Source organism: Accipiter gentilis, chromosome 20, assembly GCF_929443795.1.
Source record: "Accipiter gentilis chromosome 20, bAccGen1.1, whole genome shotgun sequence".
Taxonomy (NCBI): domain Eukaryota; kingdom Metazoa; phylum Chordata; class Aves; order Accipitriformes; family Accipitridae; genus Astur; species Astur gentilis.
This window is the reverse complement of record NC_064899.1, coordinates 19,327,597-19,340,650: the sequence shown is the minus strand read 5'-3', so window position 1 is coordinate 19,340,650 and position 13,054 is coordinate 19,327,597. Positions and strand designations below refer to the sequence as shown.

At 44.9% G+C, this 13,054-nt stretch overlaps 1 protein-coding gene across 12 annotated transcripts in view; it reads right to left on the bottom strand.

Annotated features, from left to right (window-relative positions):
* Positions 1–11,671, bottom strand: part of ATXN1 (ataxin 1) — a 229,353-nt gene extending 217,682 nt beyond the window's left edge. For 7 of the 12 annotated variants that reach the window (XM_049824139.1, XM_049824138.1, XM_049824140.1 and 4 more), the window contains exons 1-2: positions 10,427–10,913; positions 4,938–5,057 (exon numbers count right to left, since the gene is read on the bottom strand). The gene's annotated coding sequence lies outside the window, so the exon portion shown is untranslated. Of the gene's footprint in view, positions 1–4,937; positions 5,058–10,426; positions 10,914–11,376 lie in introns of those variants that run through there. The other 5 variants (XM_049824135.1, XM_049824141.1, XM_049824145.1 and 2 more) reach the window with 5 other exon arrangements.
* Between the last annotated feature and the right edge of the window lie 1,383 nt (positions 11,672–13,054).

Sequence of the window (13,054 nt, the reverse complement as noted above, 5' to 3'; positions counted from 1 at the left end):
AGGTAAGAGTAGAGAAAACACAGTGAAAAATTATTTAAGTATCTCATATTAAAACAACACAAAAATCAACAGCATCAGCTGAACTATCAAACAGATATTACAATAAACAGTGGAATTTTTTTTAAAGAATAAAATTTCCTTTAAATTGATTATTTCAGCGGAGAGGTGAAACGATACGCAGAAGATATCTCTGACATGAGCTTCTGCTTCTTAATGTCTAAATTATGTTAGGTTTTGTTTTGGGGTTTTTTGAGAAATGATGTATTTAACATTCTGCTTGTAGTGCAACAGTAATCTAAACCTCTCTTTTATTTTTTGGCAAACGCTGCCCATCACTCACTTTTAAGTTTACCATTAACTGTGAACTGTTAACATGTCTTAGTGTAGTTTCAATGTTCCTATGGCAAGGCTAAACAGCATTTAGAAAACAATGATATCCCCAGGCCCACACTGTAGTTTCTGAAGCACAGATTAAGCACGGTATTCTGCTCAACAAGCTCATCACTGTTAAGTAACTCATCAGAAAATAAAGAGGGAATTATCAAATGGGAATTGCCAAGTAATTAGTTCTCTGAAGCAGATGACATACAACTGTTAAAGGGAGGGGCTTCCCTGTTAGTCATATGTCAGAGTAGAGCCTACTAATCTGTAAATAAAAATGCATTACATATGATTAGGGCTATGGGTTTTTAACTGCTAGTGGTACATGAAGAATGAACTTAGAACTTCTTCTAGTGTAATAATCTGCTAGGATTTTTTTTTCTCTTGCACACAATGAATTTTCAAACCATTCTGGATCTACTTGCTATCAGACTATCTGGGGAAAGCTATGAATATGGCACAGTAGCAGGCACTGGATGCGTTCAGGGGCCACAGAAGAGGAGAAATGCATTTACTATCACATTAATTTGAAAAATCAGTCTCTACTCAGCTACTACACATGGCACTGAAAAGGAACTGCACCAATGAGAAAATATTCACTAGCACAACATTTCTGAGCACAGTAAAGAAGGATTAAGACTGCTTTTTATAATTATCCTTCTCCACTAAAGCCTGACTTACTTTCAAGTAGCTGGCCTCACAGAAATGTTAAATTCACAAAACTACAAGGGCCTTCACGCGTGGGTACCTGACAAACAAAAATGTGGTAACAGTCACAACCACACTCCAATACAAGCAAGAAACTCTTCAACATTTCTACTTTATATAGAGCAAACAGTGACTCAATAAATCCTTAAGGCAGGTTTACTGCTAGTCCCAAAATGGGTTGATCACTGCTAAGTAACTGATCAGAAAATAAAGAAGGAATTATCAAACTTGGGGTTTGCCTCCATCGCAGCATCTCACCACAAAAAAACCCTCAGCCAACACATTCAAATCCAGATGCTGTCACTTGGGCTAACTTTCTACCAAAACTTTACCCCTGGCATCCAGGGCTAACTTTCACCCAAAAGCAGACCCCTGGTATCGAGGCATGGCAAAAACCCCCGGCACGCCCCTGCCCAAAACACACAGCTGAGGGAGAGGGCAGGAGGAGGGCACGCACAGATGTCAAGGCTCATACCCCACTGCACGTCGCATCTAGTCATCTCACTACTTTCGGCCCTCAGCACGCAGAAGCTCTCCGTCTCTCTAATACTTACGCTAACATCCGAAAGCCCACACTTTAAAGTAACGCTAACAAGTTGCAGTGCGTGGGATAGCAAGCATTTTATCCCATTTGCAGATACACCTTTTTAAAACAGAAGTTGGAAGGTGAATCAAATCTCAGGTCGTGGCTTATATCGCATTAGGAAGGCGAGCCTTGTGTTTTTATGTAGACAGATCACTACACCCAACTCCATTTACACTTCAGACTGTGTTACAAAACTTTCAGTCAGTCAGACACCAGACCCTCAACATCTGCTAAAGGAACAACACAGCAAAAACGTGTAAGGTCACGGCTGAGGTGACAGTGTAGGGCTGAGGGACCGCAAAGCCTCATTTCTAAGACATCAGTCTGCACTCACATCACTTCATTTAATTTACCTTTGAGTTACTCACACACAAAACAAACAACAAAAAATTATTTCTAATTACTATCCAATTATACCTATTTCACATCTCCATTTCACTTGTGCTCTTAACACATTAAAAATCTCCATCACCTACCTTCTTTTAGCGCTACAGCCATCCTAAACCTTCATAAACAGGATGAGAGGGAAGAAATAAAACCAGCTATGATAAAAGGACACCAATATGGCAATCAAAAAGCCACCACTGGACACAACAATATAGACATGGATTAGCTCTTTTTATGTTCGCTACAAAGTATTTTCAAAGGGCAGACTGTTGTCCATTTAGATAGAGCAGTAGCCAGAAGTCTGCATAAAACAGAAATTATGTCTTTCATAAAAAATAAGCCACATTAGGTAGTGTACAGACATACTTAAGGAAAATTCAGAAGAAAAAAAAATTCTTACAAATGGGCTGTGGCTGTAAATTCAAGCCGGTATTATAATATGATTAATAGATATCAAGTGACTTGACAGTGGAAAAGATTAAAAAGAACTCTTTAATTGTTAAAATGTCCAGTGTCTCATGCAAAAATCCTCTTAACACAACTGTTTAAAAGAAAGCATTGAGTCATTTGCCTACGTGGAAGGAGGCAGTGCACACTCTGAACAAGTAACAATAACTCTATGTTTTGTAGAGCAGGCTAAAGCTAATTACAGTCATGATAAAGAAAAAAAAAAAAAAGCTGTATCTCCATTTTTTAAAAATTTATTTTTATTAATCCCTGTGCCCTTACTCGGACAAGATGCTTAGGAAGCTCTACAAGAACACTGCTTGAATTGGAAGGGTAAGGACACCTGGAGCTCACACACAACAGCGACGTTACTGCCTGAAGCCACGCGATTCCACACGCAAGTGAAGCCATGAGCACACGTGTAGGGCCACTGGGCCGAAAGTCAGGTTTCTGAGATCTCATTTTGGGTATTACAACTGTGAGCTCCTGCCTGTTATATCCAGTGACAGAGAGAACATTTGTAAGCAGGCAGTCTCTAGGCCAGTAACTTCTATTTCATTTATTTACTTATACAGTGGGCCTGATTTTGATTGCTCCCTAAAAAAATAAGAACTAGCTAATAAGGCCAACAGAGGTACCCCAAACTCAGTGATGAACATGTCCAACAACAAGAAAAGAAGCCAAAATAAATCTGATCTAAGGTCCTCAAATACAACACTATGCTTCAAGCCACACTGGTACAAAATAAAAAAAAAAAAAAAAAGGCAGTATAGTACTATATTCCTGTCATGCCTCTGCACCAGACTTAACTAGGTTACATTTTTTTATCCAAAATGTTTGCTTAACATCCAATATATTCTTTGTCTTGCAATTGCAGGAAATGCCAGATCCTAAAATATTTGAGATGACTTAGCAATACACTGTGGATAACACAACCTGATTATTCATAGGATTTGACCAAGACACTATAAACAATTACTTCTTCTAATTAAGACATATAAGCCTTTCCTGGAGTAATCACTTCTGGGGATAAATACAATTTCATACAACCCAAGCTAATTCTGAAAAAAATGAAATGCTTTCTGGAAACGATAATGTGATAATAAAAAGTTTCCTTCAATTCGATCTCCCAAGTCAATAGCAGCTACCAAGACAGTTTTCTTTCAAAACAGAAAGACAAAATGTGTCAGCACACAGGCACTTTGGTTTTTCACTCTCAAGAAATTCTTATTGCTCTGAAGAGATATAGTGGTTACAATCCACCCCCACCATTAAAGCTCATTTGTAAACTGTAACAGGCATGTCTTTGCATGTAACTACTTGCTTAGACAACTTCCCTTTAAAGCACAGCACCCTTCCTGCAGCCACAATAAAATGTCAATTATGTGCTGCATACTTTCCTATGCCATGCTGTGTACATTAAAAGTATTCTGCAATGGAGACTTTCTGATCAACCCCTCCAATAGAATGCTATAGTAATTAAGTTTTCTGGCTGCATAAGAAAAAAAAAAAAAAAGCTTTGATTTTCTGCAAGTAACCACTACATTTTATTTTTTTTATTTAAAGACACAGGCAATTTTCTTACGACCCTTTATCTTTTTTTTTTTTTTTTTTAAGCATTAGCAGTATTGCCAATCCCAAGCACTCAAAAATCATATAACCAGTCCAAAAATCCAGGCTGGCTTAATGACAATCAGATTAAAGAAATAAAACAAAAATTTATGTTCTTTTTATTGGCAGTATGATCACTGAGCCTTGCAACTTGGTTTTTTCAAGGTATTCTCCACAACCATATGGAAAGGGGAGAGAGAGAGAGAGAGAGAGGACAGGGAGAGCAGACTGATATATGTGCACTATTGCATCCTGTCTGGCTACAGCATTTCAGGGACAAAAATCAGAAGAATTGAAAACATTCCTTAAACCAAAATAAAAGACACCCAGGCACGTCAGTAGTGACTAATTATCCTGGGAAGTATCCTTATGCCAGACGAAGTTTAGTGCACAGGAGGAACTCGGGACACTGGAAAAGTCAAGCAGGCTGCAAGCAAAAAGAACCACTAAAAGCGTTCATAAAAGTGCAGGAAGGATTTATACAATTTCACCCTTGGCATCTTACAACAAAAAATCAAAGCCTGTAAACTTTTCCATTCATACTATCATCTTTTAGTAACTGAATATGCTCTGACCTGAGGTGAGCATAAAACCACTCATCTGGAACCCACTGTCCTGTAAGTCACCGAACTGAGTCACTAGAGTTAATGGAATTTTTCTGATGAGAGTTTCTCAAGGACCTCTACTGCCAGGCAAGGGAAGTACAAACATAACACGGGTAGGTAATCATACAGACACCGGTAAAGTGTCCACGCTGCTTAAAGCCCAGAGCAGACAGTGTACTCGTTAGAGGAAACAAAAAGCATTATATTCTCACCTTATTGGCAGTGCGTATCTGTATGGTGAAGACAAAAATGAAGGTGGTCACTGTCCTATGGGGTCAAGAATAAATTCACAGCTTGTATTGCTTGCCCATCTGGCTTGGCCTGCGATGTGACTGTTGATCCACAAGTTGAGGAGATGGAAATCAGAGTAAAAAGAAACAAAAACACAGTTAAGAGTCAAACAATTTACAACATGCTAAGACATCCTAATGAAGATTGAGAGAGAATGCTTTTGCTATTACTTAAGTACAAATAAACTATAGATTTAATCCTGCAGACAGAGCACGTACAGTAGAGAGCAGAGCCCATTTATTCAAACTGAGTGCTCTTTTCCCAAATGTGATCTTAATGAGGTGAAGAATCATAAGCGACTTGAGATGACTGTCTTCACTGCCAGCAGAACATATTTTATTTGAGGAGGGGCATCATCCAGAAAACATACTGCTGCAGCTACTACTATCAGGTAAAAAACAATCAGCTTTGGGAATGTGACATTACCTTCTGCACTATTTTGACATTAATGGTGGCATGCTAAAGTCAATGCATATTACTACAAATTCCCAAATAATATAAGCAAAGGAAAACTCTACCAATGTGATTTTTTTCCCCTATTTCTGTATTTTTGCTCAGTAAAATTATGAAGAGCCAGCATTGAATTTCTGCTGACATCATGTATTAAACAAAATACATTGTGTTTTTTCACTTGGAATCTCACCAAATATTTTTATCACTCTTGGGACAATAAAAGGATTTAGTGGGACCATTTCTCCCTCACTGAGCAGCATTTTTGTTGTTTCAGTTTATGAGCATACTTACTTATTCCTATTTATGGAAGGATTTACACACATACTTAACTCTAGATAGGTTCAATCAATCCTCATTCAACAAAACCCTCACTGGGACATGTACTAAAGTAACTTTGCAGACTGGGACCAATGCACAGAGATCTGCATGTGCTGTACAACCTCAGTTCCTCAGACTACAACTTTGAGGAGAAAAAATGAAGCGTTACATTCTCAATACATGCACCGAGATCAAAAAAGACTTACAGTCATTGATTTGGGTTTTGTCTTTTTACAAAGGTTAGAAGGCTACAAAGTTTCTTACATTTTAAAACGTTAGTCATGTATCAGCTCACCCAAAACCAAGTAAAATCTTCAACCTCTTTATATAAAGAATGTGAACCACTGAATGAGACTCCAAAATAGAGTGCCTTTCTCCAAATACCTACTTATTTATTTACTGTCTTGCATAAAAGTAAAATGAAAGGATGAGGTCAGGATTTTCAGTTTGCAAAGCTAAGGCTATTGAAGCCACTGTAATATAGCACACCATTTCTTTGCAATGAAATATTTACCTGTGCCAAACCTGTCCTACTTCCGTTTCTCGTGCTAATTACAACTTTATTTGTTAAAGCAGAGTTGGTTACAGCAGTCTCAGGAGAGGCCTACAGTTAAATCTGTTACCTGCACTCTGTGAATTGTACACACCGTACCTGTACAGTCCTCCAAAGCAGCCAAATCATTCACAACTTGTGTGTTTAGCTAAGGCTGACACACAGCCCAACTTCACTCAAGCAGCATCAGCGTGAGCTGCCTCACACGCTGGAGTAGGTTTGCAGCCAGCCAGTGCTTCAGACCATCTATGCAATTCTGACACGCATTTCCTTTAGAGCCTGCCATACTTCTTTATTGCATTTCCCCTTCAATTAGTACACCACAACAAAAGCAGCACACTCTATGAACAACGACAATGATAATCCTGACTACCGTCTACTAAGATGTGCTGCTAAACTTCAGCAAGGGGAAAATTAGGCCTTGATTTTGTTTTACTAGCTACATTACTAAAACAATTACTTTTAAATTCTAATGTTTAAATCCTGACTTGCTTTTCAGGTGACTGCATTTAAGTGTCTATTTTCTTAATTAACAGGAAACTAGGCCACTGGATCTATTACATAAAAATTTTTGTTAAGTGAAATTCCAGGTCTCTTGTAAATGTCTTTTAAAACAAGACTAGTTTTTCCAACCTTTCTAAATAAATTCAATCAGGCCAGAAGGGCAAGGAGAAAAGTCGCGCTGTTTATTTTCAAAAAGCCTTTTAACTATGTATATATGGCCTTTTTGAAAATAATTACTTTATAACGCTCTTAGTCACACAGGTAATTTGTCTTACAATAAAATATGTATAAGCAGCATGTGGCACACAAAGGCTCACTCTACAGGAGTCGTCCTGCACGTGGTTATTTCACTGTCTCCAGCCAGTCCTCCTAACAGGCTCCTCTGTTTCAAGCCACCTCCTTGGTACGGAGGCCCAAAACAGAGGCGGCCGTGCGGAGCAGAGGATATTCTCTCCTAACAAGAAGGGCGAGTTAGTCGAGGCACTTAAAAGCTGCACTTCAGGCGTAGGAAACTGCCCGTGAACTCCCCATCCCCTCGCCTCTCCAAGGAGAAATGCCTTTGCTCGGCAGGCAGGCTGAGACCTGCAAACTCGTCACACCGAACCCAAGACTGCCAGCTGCCTGGCACCGCAAGTGCTAAACCACCGACAGGCATTTCTCATTACCTCCTCCAGCTCCGGTGCTTCACCATCAGAGCGATTAAAATATCTATTTTACTGATATATTTCTGGATTGCATTATGTTCCAGCCTGGTACTACAAACACTCGGGAGCTGCGGGTGCTGATGATTTCTCATCACTGAGACACAAAATCCTCCGGGCCAAGTTCAGTATTAGTGTAAGTGCACGCAAGATTAGTGACTGGAATAGGGGTGTTAACCACTTCTGCAGACGCGTAACACAGCTCCTTAATCAGGCAAAAATCCTATTTAAGCCCACAATGCTTTTTGCCATAAAAAGATACAGAGAAAATAATGGTGATACGCAGCAGATCACTTTCTGAGCTCTGTTACTCTACTACATGCCTGGATGAAGTCCAATAAATGGAGTTATTCTAGATATACACCCATGTAAGTGGCTCACAATCCCGTCCCCTGGAGTCACTCCAGATTTATGACATTAGAACAGAGTGTCAAATTTGGTGTCTTTAAAAAATTACACCTACGTTTGTGAAAAAGTGGCTCAAAAGAGCTGTGTCCAAACACTGGGAATGAAGACAAATATACATTCCTTGGTTAAATAAATTTCTAAGAGCAGTATGCAATTTGAAGCTAATCAGACTGCATATTTTTTCAAGGTACTACTAACTTTGTGGCAGAAAGTCTCCTGCTCTATGGCTATGATATTTTTATGAGCACAAATGCAAAAAAAAAAAAAAAAAAAAAAAAAAGGAGACAAATAAATACCCATGTCAGAAACGAGTTATTTACTTATGAGAAAATTGTTTTTAATAGCATATACTTAGTTTTTATCATGAGAAAATAAAGTCGGCTTTCACCTAAAACACAACAGGGCCTCCACCTTGCTAAGAACTATGAGGAGGCTTAACAAACCTAAGAGACAACAGGGGTATCAGATACAACTGATTTTAATTTCACTGGCCAGAAGGTGTAAAGTACAGTACATGAGTGGAGAACAACAAGCCTGTGGCCTAAAATATGAATGCTGGAATGGGAACGGTTACAAACTCACAAACACCGTTACAGCCACCAAACAGTTAAACCAGCCAGCCAGCAAAAAGGAAAACTCCGAAGAAACTTTTATGCAAGCTTTTATAAGCCAAAAGCATTTTTAAAAAGTACCACACCTTTGTTAATTTACTAGTAATAAACGCAAGTGGAACTGATGACTTGGCTAACCTGCTAAGCGTGCCACGTACCGTCGTCCCATCTGCCTGACACTACAGCAGGCAAAGAACACCCTTTCCGAGAAGTTCAGCCATTAGGAAACCACCACCAGCATCCTTCAATTTTCGGCAAGCCCGAGGCGGTGGCCGTGCCGGCCATACACCACCAACACGGCACACTCAGGGCTGGTGGTAGCCCGGTGGGTTGCCCGCCAGCCGCACACACACCTGACTGGACGGTGAACACCATCTGTTACCATGGCAGCCTTGATCTAATTACATGACTGATCAGGGCTGGAGTAAGCGCGCTGAAAGCCTACACCGCTGACATGTCGCTACGTGATGGGAGAGACAGACGGACAGGCGAGCGCAGAGGAAAATCTATCAACCTCTGCCTTATGTAAAAAGTGAGGAGATTACAGCCACCCTTTAAAAAAAAAAAAAGAAACTGCTACCCATAAAATACCGGGCTGGTTTTACGAACAAATTAGGTGCAATAACATGCAATTACAACTTACTATTATCTCGCAGCATTGCAAAAATAACTACGGCGTAATATTTTCCCTGGCCATTCTCAATTTCCCTCTCCCTCATTCACAACCCTTGCTCCGTAGCATAAAACTGAACCGTCCCCATCACCCGAACAGAAACAGATTAACGCAAAGCCAGGATTTTCCTTTAGGTGAAGGCTTCATTCGAAACTGAAATTAAAAGTCCTTGACTTCTTGGTGTGTAAGCAGAGTAACTCACTATGCCTGACCACATCTGACACGTAAAGTAACCATTACTGCGTAAAATACATAACCGTGAGCATTAAAGGTTGAAGTGTAACCTGTGTTACAAAATATGAATTCCTTTACCATATGAAAGGGAAAAGGTCTCCAGCAAAGGTCATCTACCTGCACCCTTGCCGATCTCTACACAGAAAACATTTGTGAGGAGGGAGGTTTTACAAACCCGAATTTCTTCGCCTGGGCATAAACAGGAATGCTTAAAATTTTTCCCCAATTCTATCCGGAGTTTGGGCTCACGGGGGAGAGAGATGCTGCTCGGAGGAGTCCCTATTACACAGCATACGGTAAACAAAATAAAAATAGCCTGTCGCTCTCGTTGTCTACACAGTGCATTATATAACGGGTTTCCGACTTGTTTTCTTTTCTATTATTACTCTTCAGCAATTCCTCCTCTTCAATAACATGTAAATCGCTCCCAATTCTGTCATTTTATTATTATCGCTATTACTATTACAGTAGGAGCTAACGTTTTCCAGCACGCTTTAATTTAGACTTTAATATTCTCAGAAATCGCACTGACGGATTCAGCACCCACGAACATACAAGGGGACATTTATTTGTTTTCTGCCGGTAAATTACGGTGCCTTAGGAAAAGAAAAAAAAAAACACAAACAAACAAACAAAACCCCAACGCCCCCACCACCACCACAACGCAACCACCCAGCCCGACCCAAGCAAACCCCGAGGCGGAGGGGGAAGGGGGTCGGTGAGCGGCGAGAGGGCAGCGGCCGCCGCTGGAGGAGAGCGGAGCCCCGGGGCGGCGGCGGCGGCGGGGAACCCCGGCCCCGCTCCCCGCGGGACGCCGCCAGCCGGACCCCGCGACCACGGGCAGGCACCGGGGCGGGCACGGCGGCACCCCCCCCGCCCCCAACCCCCGAGCCCTCCCGCCCCGTCCCTCCGCAGGCGCTGCCCCTCCCGCCCCCGCTCCCCCGGCCGGCAGTACCGGGTGGCGTCTGCAGCCGGCCTGGGCCCTGAGTGAAGCGGAGCGGGGCTGCTGCCGGGCACATCCCAGCCCCAGCGCCGCCTCCTCCGCCGCCGCCACCGCCGCCGCCGCCTCCTCCTCCTCCTCCTCCTCCTCGCTTCATTCACCCTCCGGCAGCCGCCCAGCCCCGTACTACATACGCCGTGCGGCGCCGACCGGCCCTGCCGGCACCCGGCCCCGAGCTGCGCTGCGCCCCGCCGGGCCCGCCCGGCGTACACGCACCGCACGGCCTTCCCCCCCCCCCCCGCAGCCACACGCACGCACACACACACACACCGTGTCGCCACACGCACGGCACACAACGCACAGACACCGCACCCACACACACACACAGACGCGCGCAGTCTCACACACACATACATACATACATACATACACCCCCCCCCGAGGCCGCCGCGGCTCGCAAAATGTCCCCCGTCCCCGCGGCTACCCACACCCCGCCCGGGCCGCGGGGTGGTGGTGAGGAAGGAAGAAGGACCCGGGGGGGGGGGGGGGGGGGGGGGCTGGGCTGTACGAGCGGCTCCTTCCGCGGGGCCACCGCGACACCCCCCCCCCCCCCCTCCGTGTCCCCGCATCCCCGCTCCGCTCCCTCCGCCGGCGCCCTCAGCCATTTCGCGCACCCCCCCCCCCCCGCTCCCTTCCTCCTCCTCCTCCTCCTCCCTCCCCCGGGGCCGAGGCCGGGCCCACGGCGGCAGCGCCGCCGGGCCGGGCCGGGGGCGGCTGCAGCGAGGCGGGTTGTAGCCCCGCGGCGGGGTGGGTAGTGCGCTCCCTCCCCCCCCCCCCCCGGCCCCGTGTTTTTCCAGCTGGAAATCGCCGGTGGTTTGCAGTCTAAACAAGGGAAGAAGCCGAGGCAGGGAGGAGGGGGGGGGTGGGGGAGGCAGAAAGCAGAGGAGGAAGAAAAAGGCACTTACTGTAAAGTGTCAGTGGAGGTGGGGTTGGCGGGGGGGGTCAGAGAGAGACTCGCACACAAATGTCTTCCTAGCTGATCACGGGGCTTGGGTCTGCTTTTTTTTGTTTGTTTGGTTTTTTTTCCTTCCCCCTGCAGTGACACAGGTCCGGGATGTCTCCACCACTGTAGTAGAAATGATGTCTGCGGTAACAGCTCTCGCTCCCTCTCCTCTCTCCAGCATGTAAATGGGTAATAGAAGCCAAATATGGAGCAGTTGGCTGCCTCTGCAACAGCTCAAGGATCCTACTTCATGCAAAAACGGGGGGGGGGGGGGGGGAAGGGAGAGGGGGGAGGAGGAGGAGGAGGAGGAGGAGGCGGCAAGGCAACACTCTGGCAGGCGGCCAAGAGAGCCACACAGATTATTGCATACGCACAGCACCGCCGGGCCAAGGCGGCCTTAACCCTTTGCGGAGCCGCCGCACGCTGCCCGCCGGGCGGCCGCGAGGGGCCCGGGGCGCGGGCGGGGACGGTGGGGGGGTGTTTGGGGGGGGGGGGGGGGGAGGGACGGGGGTCGCCTCGCCACTTACCTCCTTCTTTTCCTTGTAACACTTCAAAGGCCAGGCTGGCTCTCTACGGCGGGATTAATCCCTGCGCACGCCGCTGTTCCACAGAAGTCCCCGGTCCTGTGGTAGGCTGCGTCGCCGGGATCTCAAAGCACTTTGCAGGCGGAAAGAAATGAGCTAGGGAGGGGAAGGAAAAAAAAACCAAACACAAAACCCAACACAAACCCCAACCCTATATTGTTTAAGGGGGACGGAAGAGACAGCTAGCAAAGCGTGCTGTCCTTCAGAAATGGCAGGGAATGCTGGTTTAAAGGATGCATGAAAATCAGTTGCTCAGTCAAGGCTGGTCTGTCTCTCTATGGGAGGAAATAAAACTGTGCGGGAAGCCAGGGAATGCTCTGAAGCAGCCTCTGCGAGAGTCAGAAGAGGGTGATTTTATTTAAGATGCCATATTGCATTTCACTGTGGAGAGCTGCAGAGTGATTTAGAGCAAGAGCCTGCATCCCACTCCCTTTTTCTGAATTAGTTTTATTTATCCGGATCCTTGGCATATGCTTGAGTTGCTTTGTAGAAAGTACCTTCCACTTCATTCAGACCAAAGAGGCTCTGACTCATACCGTCACTGAACTACAAGACAGGCAGGGCTGAACCACGCATGTTTGGGTACTAACTCCCTCTGGATTCCTTAGCACGCATTTCATCAAAGATCCCCTCGCATCTCTCCCAGCTGTACGCAGACCACTGTGAGCCTCTCCCAAACTCGCCCCCAACCTAAGGCAATTTACACTTCTCCGGCGCTCCAGCGTCAGCTCGTTACTCTCCTACTTCTCTCAACACGGGTCTCTGCAGTGCCATAAACTGCAGTGATGGGCAAATAACAAGCATGGATGCAAACCAGAGACCAGAGAAAATATCCTCCTTCTGGACTGGCTCAGCCTGGTCTTCAGGTCTTAGAAGAAAAGACAAAACATCAAATTACCAAGCCAGGTACAAGGTAGAGAAATAAAACAAATTATGGAAGCAATGAATGGGAGGAATACAGCCAAAGGACAGCAGGCTGCTATGCTTGCATGCAACCTGACAGTGGTCCTTAAGGAGCCGTTCACACTCTGCTTTGGCATGGGGAAGGGAGGTACA